The sequence below is a fragment of the Perna viridis genome, unplaced genomic scaffold (assembly GCF_037379345.1).
Source record: "Perna viridis isolate PV_CMFRI_1.1 ecotype Kerala unplaced genomic scaffold, ASM3737934v1 SUPER_16.24, whole genome shotgun sequence".
Lineage (NCBI taxonomy): Eukaryota > Metazoa > Mollusca > Bivalvia > Mytilida > Mytilidae > Perna > Perna viridis.
This window is the reverse complement of record NW_028288527.1, coordinates 43,515-58,806: the sequence shown is the minus strand read 5'-3', so window position 1 is coordinate 58,806 and position 15,292 is coordinate 43,515. Positions and strand designations below refer to the sequence as shown.

The 15,292-nt window shown below is 33.4% G+C and overlaps 1 long non-coding RNA gene across 2 annotated transcripts; it reads left to right on the top strand.

Annotated features, from left to right (window-relative positions):
* Positions 1-2,043: 2,043 nt before the first annotated feature.
* On the top strand, positions 2,044-14,030 carry LOC148596419 (uncharacterized). Of its 2 annotated transcripts, none has more exons than XR_015919266.1 (3): positions 2,044-2,404; positions 2,631-2,685; positions 13,862-14,030. It is a non-coding gene; the product is annotated as an uncharacterized LOC148596419 (long non-coding RNA). The 2 variants fall into 2 exon arrangements; XR_015919265.1 differs by lacking the exon at positions 13,862-14,030 and adding an exon at positions 6,054-7,089.
* The last annotated feature ends 1,262 nt before the right edge of the window (positions 14,031-15,292 follow it).

Below are 15,292 nucleotides of genomic sequence, written 5' to 3'. Positions count from 1 at the left end.
TAACAACATAAATGACAGCTTAAGGTATATATACATATATAAGATAAATGTTAAGAACAATTATTATTTTTTTTAGTGTGAAGAAGTACAAGTTAACAAAATATATACATAGAATAAACAATATTTGTAATAATGTCACATAGGCAAACACAAATATATAAATAATAACATAAATTGGATGTCGTCAATGAAATTACAACAATTGAACGAGTGTCGATGCAACTGCGTACAATACCACCTACTTAGAGCGTGTTCAGGAATGAACAGACTCCTTGTAGAAGACCACAAGTAAAATCAGCGATGACAAGTATGCGCAAGAACGATATTCGTTGCTTGTGCATGTACAATCAATTACAAGTATATTTTGTATTATGAATATGAGTATAGGAAAAGTATAACGTCTATGAATTATGTGTAGTCAAAGGCTAGCCATCCATGATATGGTAAGGAAAGAATGTGTAGAAAGTAATTATCATCTTGGGATAAAAATCAAATCTTTAAGTTATGTTTGTTTTGGAAATTGTATATCATCTTCTTTAAAATATAATTCACGCTGATGTGATTTCAAACAAGACCGAAATCTGGCGCTATGGAAGCATACCCATTTGTTAGTATGAAATGAATGAAAGATAAGTATTCCTTTCCATCTTTGAAGGATAAATATATTTTTTTAAATCACCCAAAACAAACTGTAAATCCTCACTAGAAGTGCTTGAGAAACCACAAAATATGACAATGTATACACTGTTATTATTAAATTTAAAATCAAACGGAAAAAACTAATTTTAAAGCTAATTTATGTCAGAATGTAAACAAAATGTAAAGATGGATAGATTGAGTACATTGGCGGACTTATCTTTAAGGACATAGAGTCACCATTATTTCCCGTTACAAAAAATATTATCACTGGAAATATCGGTCGAGTTTTTCTTTGGCTCGTTCCATTGAATCGGATATCTTATACCATTGTGAGTTGCTACTATATAGGCGAAAAATGGATGGGATAGTATGGTTTTGATCTTTATAGAATTAAAATATGAAATGTGTTTTTATTGATGGAACACGTATCGAACGACTGGATGTTCTGTCAATAACTATAACATTTGCCCATTCTATACTAAGTCTTGGGGGAAAAGAAAAATTGTCGACTGAATCAGGTAGATTAAAATAATAAGAAGTAGTACAAACCGGAAATGTTAGGAATGACACTAAAGCACATTGTTTTCCATCTATAATTTCGAAACAAATCATGGTCTGGGAGGCAGTCATTTTGATATTATATTCACTTAAAATGCAGATTCCTAATAGTATCAAAAAGGAACCTGCGAACAGTATGTAATCCCATTTAATATTATAGCGGATTGTTTGAGCCCATTGATTTATTCATGGTGCATCGGTGGTAGGGAAAGTGAAGATAAAATAATCCTCTGCGCGTAACGGTTTATGAAATGTTAATGCCGCAGCGATAATATGGAATTTGTAAATGAGGCAAACCGTAGCGAGTGTGTTTAGAAAGCCCAAGACAAAAGCTACAAATGACAACAAATCATTAAGAGTCGGCCAACTTTTGTTATTATCAATTTGTAAGATATTGGGTTTCATTTTCTCTTGAATGAATCTAAAATCACAATTCTGTTTGATTGAGCCATGGTTATCGAAATAGATATCTAGGACACAATCATTAGTGGTATTATTAATCCGATGGAAAGTAGGTTTAGAAAGACAGTGTCTAGGGATGGTATCGGTGCATTTACCAATAGTATAACTCGAGAGGTTGGCATACAATTGTTTATCTTCTGTGATTACTAAATAGTCCGGAAGATGTTTAATAATACTTGACTGTGTAGTGGTATTATGGACTGGGACATGAAAGGACGTCTATCCGATGACGTTTAAAGGCAATCCTCTACAATAGTAAATACAGTTTTCATCATTTTTAGATTTCGATAACTGGTAAATCACATTTTTATCTAATACATTTCACTTAGTGAAGAGTTTTTTTTTTAAAATTAGTCTTAAATTGTAATTGCATGTTATGTGGAAATATGTGTATATATTTAAAAAAAAAAAAAAACATATATATAAATCATATATCTGTTTTATCGGTTTGCGCCAAGTATGCACCTAATACAAGAACATACTATATAATGACCAGACGGTGTGTCTAAACACCCTCAAATTAGTTTGTCCCACTTCAATATGATTCTATAATCTCATATGTTCTAGATATATATGACTTTCTATTACATTGTTCTAATGATTATTTTTGTCTTTCTGTTGCAGATTGTCTAATCATTTAATGCTCTGCCTTGTCCATAGAAAATTTTATTGTAGGTAACAACTCAGATGTGAACATGATAGACGACTCTTATGATCTAACTAACAACAGAACTTGATGATAGTGGTAAATAAATACATTTTCTTTCGCTAAAACTGGAAACCAATATTTTTTTGTTCGCATATATCGTGTCATTTGATAATTATGCATTTGAGAGCTATATGTACATTCAATTACTTCACTATTTCCTTTTACAATTACACTTACAGAAAGGTAAAAAATAATGGTTTTCAAGGAGAATATGCATTGTCATTATTTTGAAATATGAAAGGGGTTATGACATTCTTTATAGTAGTAGCTGTATCCAGGAGAGACAGGACAGTTAAAGCAACACCTTTATTAAGATGGTAAGTACTTTAATTAAGTTGTAAGATAAGAATTTCAGTTTGATATAAACATTCTGGATACTAAGGTGGATACAAAGTATACAATATTCAGTTTCGATAATGTTCATGATAACTAATATTCAAGACGTATTTTTCAGACACTTTTAAGTCAGCCTCATATCTTGACCTACTCGTAGAAATCGATGGTAAAGGAAAACTATTGACCAAACCTTACGACAAACGTGATGACTTTTCATTGAGAATTGTCAACTTTCCTTTCATCTGTGGCAACATCCCTTTGGCTCCTCCTTATCGAGTGTTCATATCACAACTCATACGTTATGCCAGAACTTGCCTAAACCACGCAGACTTTTTGTATCGCGCTAGAACTCTAACAAATAGGCTTCTGGAAGAGGAGTATGTTGCTACAAGATTGAAGTCATCACTACAGAAGTTTTATTGTCGTCATCATGAACTCGTGGATTGTTATGATGTATCCATCAGCACCATGACAACTGTTTTATTCAATGGGTTATAGTTTACCTTTCCTCGTTTGTCTACCCCGAACTTGACTTTTTTATGAGCAACTCGGCGAGAGTTTCTAGAAAAGCAGAGGACGCTTACCCTACCGGTGCACCTGGTTCATGCTCCCACTTTTTAGTGGAGACCGAGTTGCTCATTTACTTTTGTTACTTTGTATGTATGACTTTAGTTACTGTATGTTCTTTGTTGTGTGTGTCTGTTTTCCGTGTCTTTTCTTTGTCCGTGGATTACATTTTTTTGATTACCGCTATAACCTTGGTTCCCTGAATGCGTACAGAGTTGAGTGTGTTCTATACACACATAATTTATTTAAACTTCAAAGTTTTGTGTCATATTTAAAAGAACATTGTAGTTAATTGGTTATGGTGTATAGAATAAAGCATATTTTAATGAAGCACGGGATATTTTGTCCATTTCAATAACCTTATGCAAATTCTAATATGCCGCTTACAGTCCGTTTACTTGTTATGTCACTTTTTAAACGTCCAATGGTAAGGCAATCGCCCCACATCATATCTTGAGATTTGAAATAAAGTATTGAATATAAAAGTGTGTCTTGAGTATTATTCATAATACATGCAAATTTCAACAATAAGACTGGAATTTAATTATGGTATTTTATCTGTTCCTGCATGTACAAAAAACACAAACTTATAATTTGAAGTACGACAAAGTTAACGCGCAACTAGCCAGCTCTCCCTAAAATCAAATAAATCTTCAATGACGTGTTCAAAATAAAAACTATTATATATTTTGTTATTTGATTTGACAACGCTTTTTGTTACACTATTTTCTCTACAGAGTTTACTGTAGCCACTTTCCTATACGACATGTACACGTTTGTAAGTCTAAATTCCCAGCTGTATATTTTACCATGTTTGTCCTAAAATAATTCAAAATAAAATTCTTGTTTTCAAACCGCGAAATTTCTGGATGCTAAGGGTCTGCATACGAGTATCTAAATAAAAAAAAAATACGCTTAATTTTAACACACTAATTTCCTTTTGAATACTAATACTTTATTGTAAAATAAAATTACGAATTTACATATCCATGCAGATTAAATTTCCTAAACATATAACGCGTTAAGTAATGTATTCAGGCGCGGATCAAAACACAACTGCTGGTAAAATATTCAATATAGCATTCTCGTATACATGCATTTATAGATGTGCCAAGAAATTTGATTACATGATGAAAATAATAATGCAGCACCGAAAATAAATAATAGATCCAATGACCCAGCATTGAGGTATACACCCTTAGTTATACATGCGATAATGCTGTCCAACAGATATTATACGCCATCTCATAACTTCAAACGTGTCATAGTTTTCCTTTCCTCTTTCGTCTACCACGAAGTTGACTCTCTTATGAGCAACCCACCGAGTGTTTCTAGAAAAAAGCAGAGGACGTTTACCTTACCGGTGTTCCTGGTCCATGCTCCCAGTTTTTAGTGGAGTCCGAATTGCTCATTTGCGTTTGTAAATTTGTTTGTATGAGTTAAGCTATTTTATGTTCTTTGTTGTGTATGTCTGTTTTCAAAATCTGGTCTTTGTTCCTGGATAACATTCCTTTGATTACCGCTGTAACATTGGTTCCCTTGATTACTCTTTTAAATTGAAAAGGCACTTGTTTGTACTTTAGTGTGCTATGTCAGTAATAATACAATACCCACCTATTTATGCATGATGTCACAAGTTTTGAATCAGGTTGTGTATAATGATCAAGAAACTACTGGATATATAGTGCATGCCATTTAATATAGAGCATTTCTTCAGTTTACAAGAATCCCCCGCTCGATTCCCTCGTCTTTTGCCCATTGACTTCTGCCGACGTAATGTCATAGGTGCAGTTAGCATTGTCACCTTATGAAAAACAAAACAAATCCCCAAAGCCGATAAATCGTCCCTTTGCATAGTAAGGGTTAAATTATACTTCATGAGCTGGTATATAGAAGATGTTTCAGGTGAAATTATTTTTTTTTAAATGATGGGAGCAGCATTTCTGACATATACGTTATTTTGGCGTGATCCTTAATATAATAACTTATGTTTGACAAACTAATATGTTTATTCAATTAAGCATTTGTCATGTGTCGCGGAACTGCATTATTGTTGCTTGATTAGTACCGGATTATTCTCACCAGCAACTTTGTGGTTGCTGCTGGCGGTGCAGGACATACACATCATTCTGGATACCCCTTTTTATGGGAGTTCTTATTGCTAGTGCTTCAGTTTTTTTTTTGTTTTGCATTACGTCTTGTTTCCATTATTGTCAGTTGTTAGATGTAATCTTTTTTATTCGGTTGCTACATTGTGAATGTAGATCTTCTCTGTTTTATGTGTTCACGTTCAGGCTATATTTTTGGATTTTTACGTATCGCACTGCTGACGCTTCGACATTCCTTTCGTCGATATTTTTTTATGCTAATATTTTTCAATGATGCGTTATATTATCCGGAGGGCTATACCTTAAATATTCAAATAAGTTTACTACATAAATATCCATATCCACACATAAATGCTAAGTTTAAAACGAATGCAGTAAAAAAAAGTATTGCACATGATAATTTTAATATCGCTTTAGTTCAATTTACGATTTAAGTACCAGTTCACATACAATTTAAACACTCGTAATGGTAAAGTGATGCATGGTGTAAAAAAAAAAAAAAAAAAAAAAACATACAAAAACAAACGGTGTTTTTTTTTCAGTCTACATATGCTATACTTTTACACAACGTAATCATTTCTGCATTCAGATATGCACGTTTTACAAAACATTATACATTTGGCTCACTCTATAATCAGTCATACGAAACCAAAGCAAGAACGATACCTTTGTAGAATGCCAACTTCATGTACAAGGATGACATTCCTGGGTTATTGCTGCTGATGGATTTTGAGACGGCCTTTGATACTGTTGAACGGTCCTTTATGGAAGAGACTTTGGACTTCTATGGTTTTGGTCCGACCTTCATTAAGTGGATCAACACATGCTATTTAGACATTTCTAGTACATTTCTGAATAATGGACACCTGTCAGCATTGTTTACTTTAAAAAGCGTGTGCGCCAGGGTGACCAGCTGTCACCTTACCTGTTTATTATTTAGAGTTGCTGAGTGCAGCGATTAAAATGACCAAAATGTGTCCCGTGTCATGGTAGAGGACTCTGAGTTCTTACTAAGTCAAAATGCGGAAGACTCTTCTTTAATTCTGGATCACAGTGAAATGTCATTAGAAAATTCCTTATATCTCTTTGACAAATTCTCAGAGTGTGCTGGTTTGGGAGTTAATATTGACAAGAGAGAAGCAATATGGATTGGTTCAAGAAAGGGATGTGGAGAGGAAATTCTTCCTCACAAAGATTTAAAATGGAATCACGCGGGAAGGTTGAAATTACTGGGCATATGGTTTGAATTAGCAAAGGTTGACAAAACCATTTGCAATTTTTATGATAAATTCAGAGCATCAAGTATCTACCTAACACATGGACCTACAGAAAACTGACATATATCGGAACGATAACTGTTATTAAGACCTTAGCTCTTCTTATATTAGTTCAGGTGTTAACAGTGCTTAAAAATCCCCCAGTACCAACCTAAGGGAGATTCAAAATATTTTCTTTAATTTTCTTATGAATGAAAACTGAGACAAGATAAAGTGATCTGTCATTATTAATGATTTTTAGGAAGGGAGTCTTAAAATTCCAGATATTGTATCATTTTGTTACAGCCTTCAGTTAAGTTGGCTTTATAAACAATTAAATCCTAAAAAATTCCTCCCCTTGGAAAATTATCTTGATAGATTATAAACACAGATGGGGTGGTGATAAGATATTGTATGTCAGCTCTGAGGGTCTGTATCTTGTGGCACAAAAAAAAACAAATTCATTTTGAGAGATGTAATTATCAATTTTTTTTCTATTTTGAAAGGCACAAAAGATCAAAATGATATGGATGTTGATTCCATTCTAAAAAAATCCTTTGGCTTAACCTATTTTTGTATATGGGGGAAAAACTGTACATTAAACTTAAGTTCTCAGAGAATGGTATATTTTTCATAAATGATATGATATCTAATCTGAATAGTTTTATAGTTTTTATTCTTATGGTGAATTTAAAACGGAATACAATGTAAATGTTAACTTTTGAGAATATTATGGAATTATCGGTGCCATACCAGACAGATGGGTAACATCAATTGGTAATTTAATAAACTACCAAACATTGCAGATAAAGTGATAGATTTCATCAAGACAAATTTCCAAAATATGTAGATATATTTATAAGATATATTAAGAGAGATAAAATTGATTCCCAACAAAAAATTGGAAAATGAATTGCATTCTGAATTAGACGATTGTCATAATTTTATTCTATGGCCTTTTTAGCCACAAAAAAGTCCTTTTTACACCATTTCCAGTTCAAATCACTTCATGGCATTCTTCCATTTATATAAATGTAACTTTAAAGTGACTGAGCTCTGTACTTTTTATTCACAGAAAAAAGAGAAACTTGTTCATATTTTTTTGGGAGTGTAATGTGGTTCAAAACTGTTAGCTTTCTTTAAATAATTGGTTTGATGAGCTAGGTATTTAAATACTTTTCAATGCAAAAAAAATATATTTTTTGGGTAGATGAGGAACATCCTTTAAAAAATGTGGTTAACCATGTGCTACTGTTTTTGAAGTATTACATATTTAAGTGCAGATGTAAAAAAGTTATCCGTGTGTTAATGGTGGAATAGAATACTTAAAACATTGATAAATATTCTACTTGTTACCTATCCCCTACACAAAAAGAGAAAATTATTACAAAACGGATGCCTTTGGATGCGGTAATAGACTAAGTCGATATAACGTTGAATACACGACGTTTAAATTCTGTTGTATATAATTCATAATTATGATGATTTTCATTTCATCAACTGAATTTCTTTCTTGCTGTACAAGTTTGTGTATTGCGTTTGTCTTACATGTTTCCCTTTTCAAAATAAAAATGAATTACAATAAATAAATAAATAAATAAATAAATAAATAAATAAATGAAATAAAAAAAAAAACAATAATAAAATGAAATAAAACATTTTTTTATCTCAAAAGCGCAACGACAAAATGAAGAACTAAGGCTGGTTATGTGATCGGTACCTGTTCCTGAACAAGAAATAATACTAAATTTGTTGAGTTTTTGACATGCACGAATCACTTCATGTCTTGCTTTAGAAAGACTGCCAATTAAATCACAAAATTTAGTCATATAAAATGATAATATGTTTCTATCACATACAATGTAATGAGTTACCAAGAACCCAATAAGACACGAACAATCCATTATATAAAAATGCGTTTAATTTGGTTAAAATGTGCTAAGAATCAAACGTTTCATGGTTCATCGGCGTGTAAAAGCGTAAAACATTTTCAATGAAGCGTGCAAGTGCTTCGTGTACAAAATGTGCCTCCAATCGATGCTTTTATTTACACGCTCATCGCTCATGAAACATAAAAAAAAATGAAACATACCATATGCTTCTGTTATTTTATACCTTTAATAATTTATATATACACTGATCAAGGAAAGTCCACTTAATTGAAGCCATGACCTATTTAAATAGTTCGAAGTTGTGTTTCATTGACTTAAACAAAAACATCACGCGTATAGCCGATTATACAATGAGATTAGCGTATTTTATGATTGTGTAATAAATGTAGTACATTACTTTATAATTAGCAAAGGAGTATTTCAATAAGCTGCTTGTTATTACTTTAAATTGGAAATCCGTTCATTTGTACAATTTTAAATATAAGTTGGCATATTCATACTCCCTCTTCGAAAGACAGGAGAATACTGCTTTATTATTGTATCATTTTCTTGTGTCCATGTGTCGGTAACATTTATTTCTCACTTTTCTCAGCAGCTACTCACATCAGCTTGGAGTCAGTAGGATAGCAGAAAGCGCATAGGTAAGGACATATCTAATCACAGGTGGCTGCTGAGGAAGCCATTATGGCGGCGTTTTTTTCAGGATTTTTTTTCGAATTCCAATTTTGATACTGCTCAGACAACCAGTGAGGTCACAACGTAAGAAATCAGAGAACTGAAATAAGGTTAGCATGAACTTTGCAGTATATGAATAATCTTCCAATTTCTGGCTAAAATTCCTTGCCCAAAATTAGTATTTTCTTTTGTTAAGTAATATTTATGACCACTTTTCATTACTTACGGATAACTTCCCATCAGTTTTGTCATTTTGTCATTGAATGTCAGCATCCCGCTCATGGAGAAAATAGCTCGATCATATCAAGGCAAATAAGTATTTTTACTATTTTCTGTTTTGTAACCCACTTTCCATCAATGCATCACCCACCCTGCACTTACATAGGCCTATTTTAAATTAATACTACACGTGTAGTATACATCCCATAAATTAGTTTAGATAAACTACACGTGTAGTATACATCCCACAAATTAGTATAGATAATCATAATTTTCGCCGAGGCGTTTCTAATCTGGCGTTTGTGGCCCTAGTGGCGACAAGCAAAATAAAAATTAGCCTCCCAAGACGATATAAATATTCAGAATACATACAAATATACTCTAGTAGAAAATGAAAAATGCAAACTTCAAGGAGGTCGTCATGGCTAAAAATAGTTAAACATCTATCAAACCTTTATTTTGAACTCTTTTGAATTGCAGTGTAGATGCTGTTTCGAGTGTGAAATTCAAAGCACAGGGAATGTTATCAAAGACCATTTGTATTTTGTTTGTTTTATTCGTTTGTTTAATGTTTGATTTTTCACTTGATACAAACTTTTTAAAATCATTTTTTTTCTCGGAGTCTTCAATCAAGGGCGTGACAGAAACAAAGAATATGGCGGTATCTAAAGTCTTTTTTAGTTGGCGTGTGGGTTGTCATTGTTAAGTCATTTCATGTATACACTTGAAAATCTAAACACAGCCATTTACAGTCACATACTGTTGCTAGCACTAATATGCCTCGAACTTTCGAGAATATCGCCATCGGTTCCTCTCGTTCATAAACTGATAGAGGTAGTGATAATTCATATATAAGTTTACATATTTTATAAATCTAAATTTCCAACAAAACCTTCTGTTTAATTAAATATCACTATAACAATAAAGTTTAAAACATAACACTTCTCTTATATCCGTTGCACCATTTCGTTTATCATAAAGCTAAGACAACGTAGCTTCGAGGATATAATTTGACTTTATTTATATAAACCACAAAAATCCTCAACAATCCTTCGAAATGCAGTGTTAACTAATCAAACGAACGATATTAGTAACGCTGAGGATTTCAACTCTGAAAAAAGAACAAGTACCCTCCATTTCTTCTACATGTATGTATAGCAGAAAAAAATAAACTCAATCATTCTAACCCTAATTTTAGTGGGGGTTTGTGATGATAGAGGTGTCCATCCTTCTGTTACGCAAAAGAGTTCTAATATCTTAATTTTACTCCTCCTACACCACTTAATGGAAATTAAGTAAACTTTCATATAATATTTCAGCTGTAAAATCACTGCATAACCCCTATAAAAGAAGAACCACAACATTTGGTTTTCTAGCCAATGCAGACACAACGAATTTGCTCTTCGGACAATACCAGTCTGCGTCCAGACATGGTTAAGTTTAAACAGGATTATCACTGGTAATATACACTCTTTCAATCTAGACATAAGAGAAAAAAGTCCAAGATAACCAGGAAACATATCCTAACATATGTCATGTCTATAGCATGAGTGTACAGGGGAAATGTGTTACAATTTCTAGCCGCTGTAATGAACATATCTCGACAAAAATTTCAACTTTCAAAAAAGTTAAGTTAAAAATATAAACAAAGTCCTTGGTAATTAGGACATTTTTGTCGAACTTTTCAGAAAACGGATCCCATCATATGGCATATCTACAGGAAGATATCGGATTAATCAAACTAATTTCTCGTGCAGGAAATAACGGACGACTCCCAGTCGAATCATGTTTTTGCTTGTACATATACATGTACATGTATTGTCATAAAGCATATCATATTTACCGTATAAGATATTTCGTATGTGCTCAGTGTATCATCTAAAACACAATATTCATACAATTTACTTCATTTGTCCGTTGAACAGGCAAATTAGATTCCACAAAAGTTTTATTTGAAGGTCAAACGTCACACATTTTATTTTTACTGAATGATAATTTAAATTAAATAATACGGTATTTTGTAGACCTATCATATGTTGATGGATATCATACAACTCTAGAACATTATCATAATTGCATATCTTGCTTACTTTATTTTTTTCCAAAACGCCAAAACGTCTTGCAGCTTTCAACGGTTTCTAATTTGCACAAGTCTTATAGTCGTCTTCATTAACTCGTGGAACCCATCTGCACCAAGAGAAATGATTTGTTCAACGTGTAATATATTTTCTTTCTTATTACGTCTACCCCGGACTTGTTTCTTATACGCACTCTAACCTTTATGTGCAGCATTGTTCGGGCAACAGAAGAAAAAAACAGATATATCGGTCAACTTTTTTCAGTTGCTCAGTTACTTTTGTTACTTTGTATGTGTTATTTTAGTTACTTTATATTTTTTGTTGTGTTTGTCTGTCCTCCATGTCTGGTCTTTGTCCCTGGATTACATTAGTTTGATTTCCGCGAAAATCTTGGTTCCCTTGATTACTCTTCAACTTGACTGAGGAAAAATGTATTAGGTTAACTAAATCGATGCTCTCACACCTGCATTTTTTTGTAGATGAAATATTTGCTAGTAGCTCAACGTTTTACAACTACATTGTAAATTGATCTATTTAAGGACGTATACAAACAAAATTGAAAACAACATGTCTAGACATTTGCCATGGTGTTTTCTTCTTTTTCCTTTTGTTTTGCTTTGATGTAGGGAGGTGCTTCGATATTTTTAATGTCATTGTCAGACTAATTACCAGATTCGTGATATTGATTTAAACACGGTGTGTTTACATTAATGCATTTTCCTTGGTTCCCTTGATTACTCCTCCATAACATGTTAAAGCAAATTCTAAATCCTATCTATAGTTCAGATATAGATTTTATCAATATAGGCATTAACCATCCTACGAAACAGTTGTCATTTTCCTATTTGTCTTTTATCTTAATTGTTATTTTTTTTCTAATTATTCTATATTTCACCTGCACCTGCGTATGGAGTGTTCATATCACAACTCATACGTTATGCCAGAGCTTGCCTAAACTACGCAGACTTTTTGTATCGCGCTAGAACTTAAATAAGTAGGCTTCGGGAACACTGTTATGTTGCTACAAGATTGACGTCATCACTACAGAAGTTTTATGGTCGTCATCACGAACTCGCGCATCGTGATGGTGTATCCATCTGCACCATGAAAACTGATTTTTTCAACGGATGATAGTTTTCATTTCCTCGTTTATCTAACCTGGACTTGACTTTTTATGAGCAACTCGGCGGGTGTTTTTAGAAAACCAGAGGACGCTTACCCTACCGGTGCAACTGGTCCATGCTCCCAGTTTTTAGTGGAGTCCGAGTTGCTCATTTACTTTTGTTACTTTGTATGTATGATTTTAGTTACTACAATCTTGATTCCCTTTATTACTCTTCTATGTGAGACAAAGTAAATGATTTATAGAGGGATTTACTGGGATAATGCGAAAAACATCTTTTATATAACATTATTCGAGTTTAACAAGGAGGCCATGATGTTTTACAATAAACTACATAAACACTGTCATATTTAACTGTAAATTATCTCTGGGAATTCAGGAGTGTACTGAAATGTGTTTTGAAAAGGAGAGGTCACGAATAAGCCGAAATTGTCCAGGAACACTAAATTGGGTAACGGGGTTTAATAATTCTCTGTTTCAAAGATTCTTTAGCTATTTTCCATAAACAATGTCTGAGTTAGTTATGGCTGAGTGATGTTTGTTTGCTATTCTTGATCACCCACAATTCCCAATTCCTAATCTGGTTTTCAATACTCTTGCATATTCTTGCAAATCAATACTTGGGAAGGAGTTGTCAATCTTTGTCCTTGTTCTCTAATCCTGGAACTCTGCTGCCTTTTGATGCGTGACGTAGTCCTCTATACAGCCTGCATGCATGGACGTAATTGTAGTTTCTTTGTTTGTTTATTTGTTTTTTTTTTTTTTACACAACTTCCATATGTGTTGTAGACAAAGCATTGCCATGTCTTGAGGTACCAAGGAAGGGCTGATTTTTCTTGGATATGGATGGGTTACCCTGTTTTGAAGGGTCTTTGGAAGACTTTGTATACAGAGCCTTCTTGTATATTTCATCTACCACTTTTTGTCATGGTTGTTGATTTTCCTTCCGCAAGACTCTGAAGGACTTATTATAATAATGAAAAACATCATTTCCCCGTAACCCAACTATTTTCCGAATGATACATGAGTTAATTTGAGGCTTCCATTGGAAATGTTTTTAAAATATATTGCCATAAAAAATAAATGTAAAAAGCCTCAGTTCAATCCTAGAAAGACAGTGATTCTTTTGGCTTGAATGAATTGCTTGCAAATTAACCTTGTGTCATTGTTACTGCCAAAGAGTCATTCTCAAGTGAAGATCAATAAAATCACCACACCACATTCTATCTCTAATTGTAGGGAAAGAGAGGAGTACTGGATTCGCAGACTAGGTACTGCAATACCTTACGAATGCAATGACAACATCAAAAGTATAGGAAACCTTTCAAGCCAATATAACAATAGCATGAATATGATGAATTTGTTTGACAAAAATCCAAGACGGGAAAGGAGTCATGGCCATCGCCACTATACGTCACCTAATTTACATGATGTCTCCGTAGATGGTCTTCTTCCTTTCATACAAAAACCTCTTGGACTTTATCACATTAGAACCAAACTTTATTCTATACCTCTAACTCTACTACACTCAATTTACAAAACAAGTCTTGACACTCCTATTTCTGACCCCACCTCATCATTATAAAGACTTGTTGCCATCATTTTGGATATTGGTTTCCATAGACTCTTTGAACCAGTTTGTGTGAAAAGTCAGGATGAAGAAAAACGATCATTTCTTTCACTACCGTTTGTCAACAAAGGTATAGATGCAATTATTTTGGCTAACATCCTCAATCACAAAAAAAAACGTTACCAACAAAATTCCTCCATATTTCAAAGACAAATCCATACCAATTATTTCATATTCCTTTACTTTACCCATTGCATCCAAAATTTTCAATTATAAAAGGCTATTGCAGAACCTCGAGATTGAGGACTTTAAGGCTAAACCACCTGACTGTTCTTGCCAAAGCTCTCCATTCAAATATGGTCCTTCTGGGCACGTCGTTACGAGAGATTTAACTATTATCGAAAACGAATCTCTACGTAATACCCTTTCTAAAGGTCCAAAGTACCGTGAACCACGCTCCATAAATTGGAATTATAACTTTAAAGTTCTTATGGATGCCGTCGAGGACTATGCAAGAAAATGGATAAAACGAGAACAAGAAGACATTGATTCTCTGTCAGAGTGGTAAAAGGCCGTGAGGACTTAAATTTTGGAAACGAATGAAAGTTTTAAGTAGGTCAATGAGTGCCATTGGCGACATCAGTTTTCAAAGACCCCGATATAGGAAAAACATTGTCTACTATAAATGACAAATATGTTGTCGTACCAGCAGGCAAAGCCCAAAACAATATTGTTTTTGTCTGCAAAACGTTTTACATCCAATGTTTATTATCAGAGGTTGAAGAGGTAGACGTAGAAAATAATAGCAGTGATAAGACCTATACTGCTACCACTCTCTCCAAAGAAGAGATTTTGGAAAACCATAAATCTGCGCTATCTTCTTTTGGTCTCTCTACCACGGACGATGATTGTGATTTACCGCCTATGTACTGGATTCCTAAACTTCACAAGAATCCATACAAACAACGGTTCATAGCTGGATCTGCAAAATGTACCACCAAACCTCTTTCAAAAATGTTAACTTCTATACTCACAACTGTCAAAGATGGTCTGCATTCCTACCACAACACTTGTTACTCTCGTAATGGTATTAATTCAAT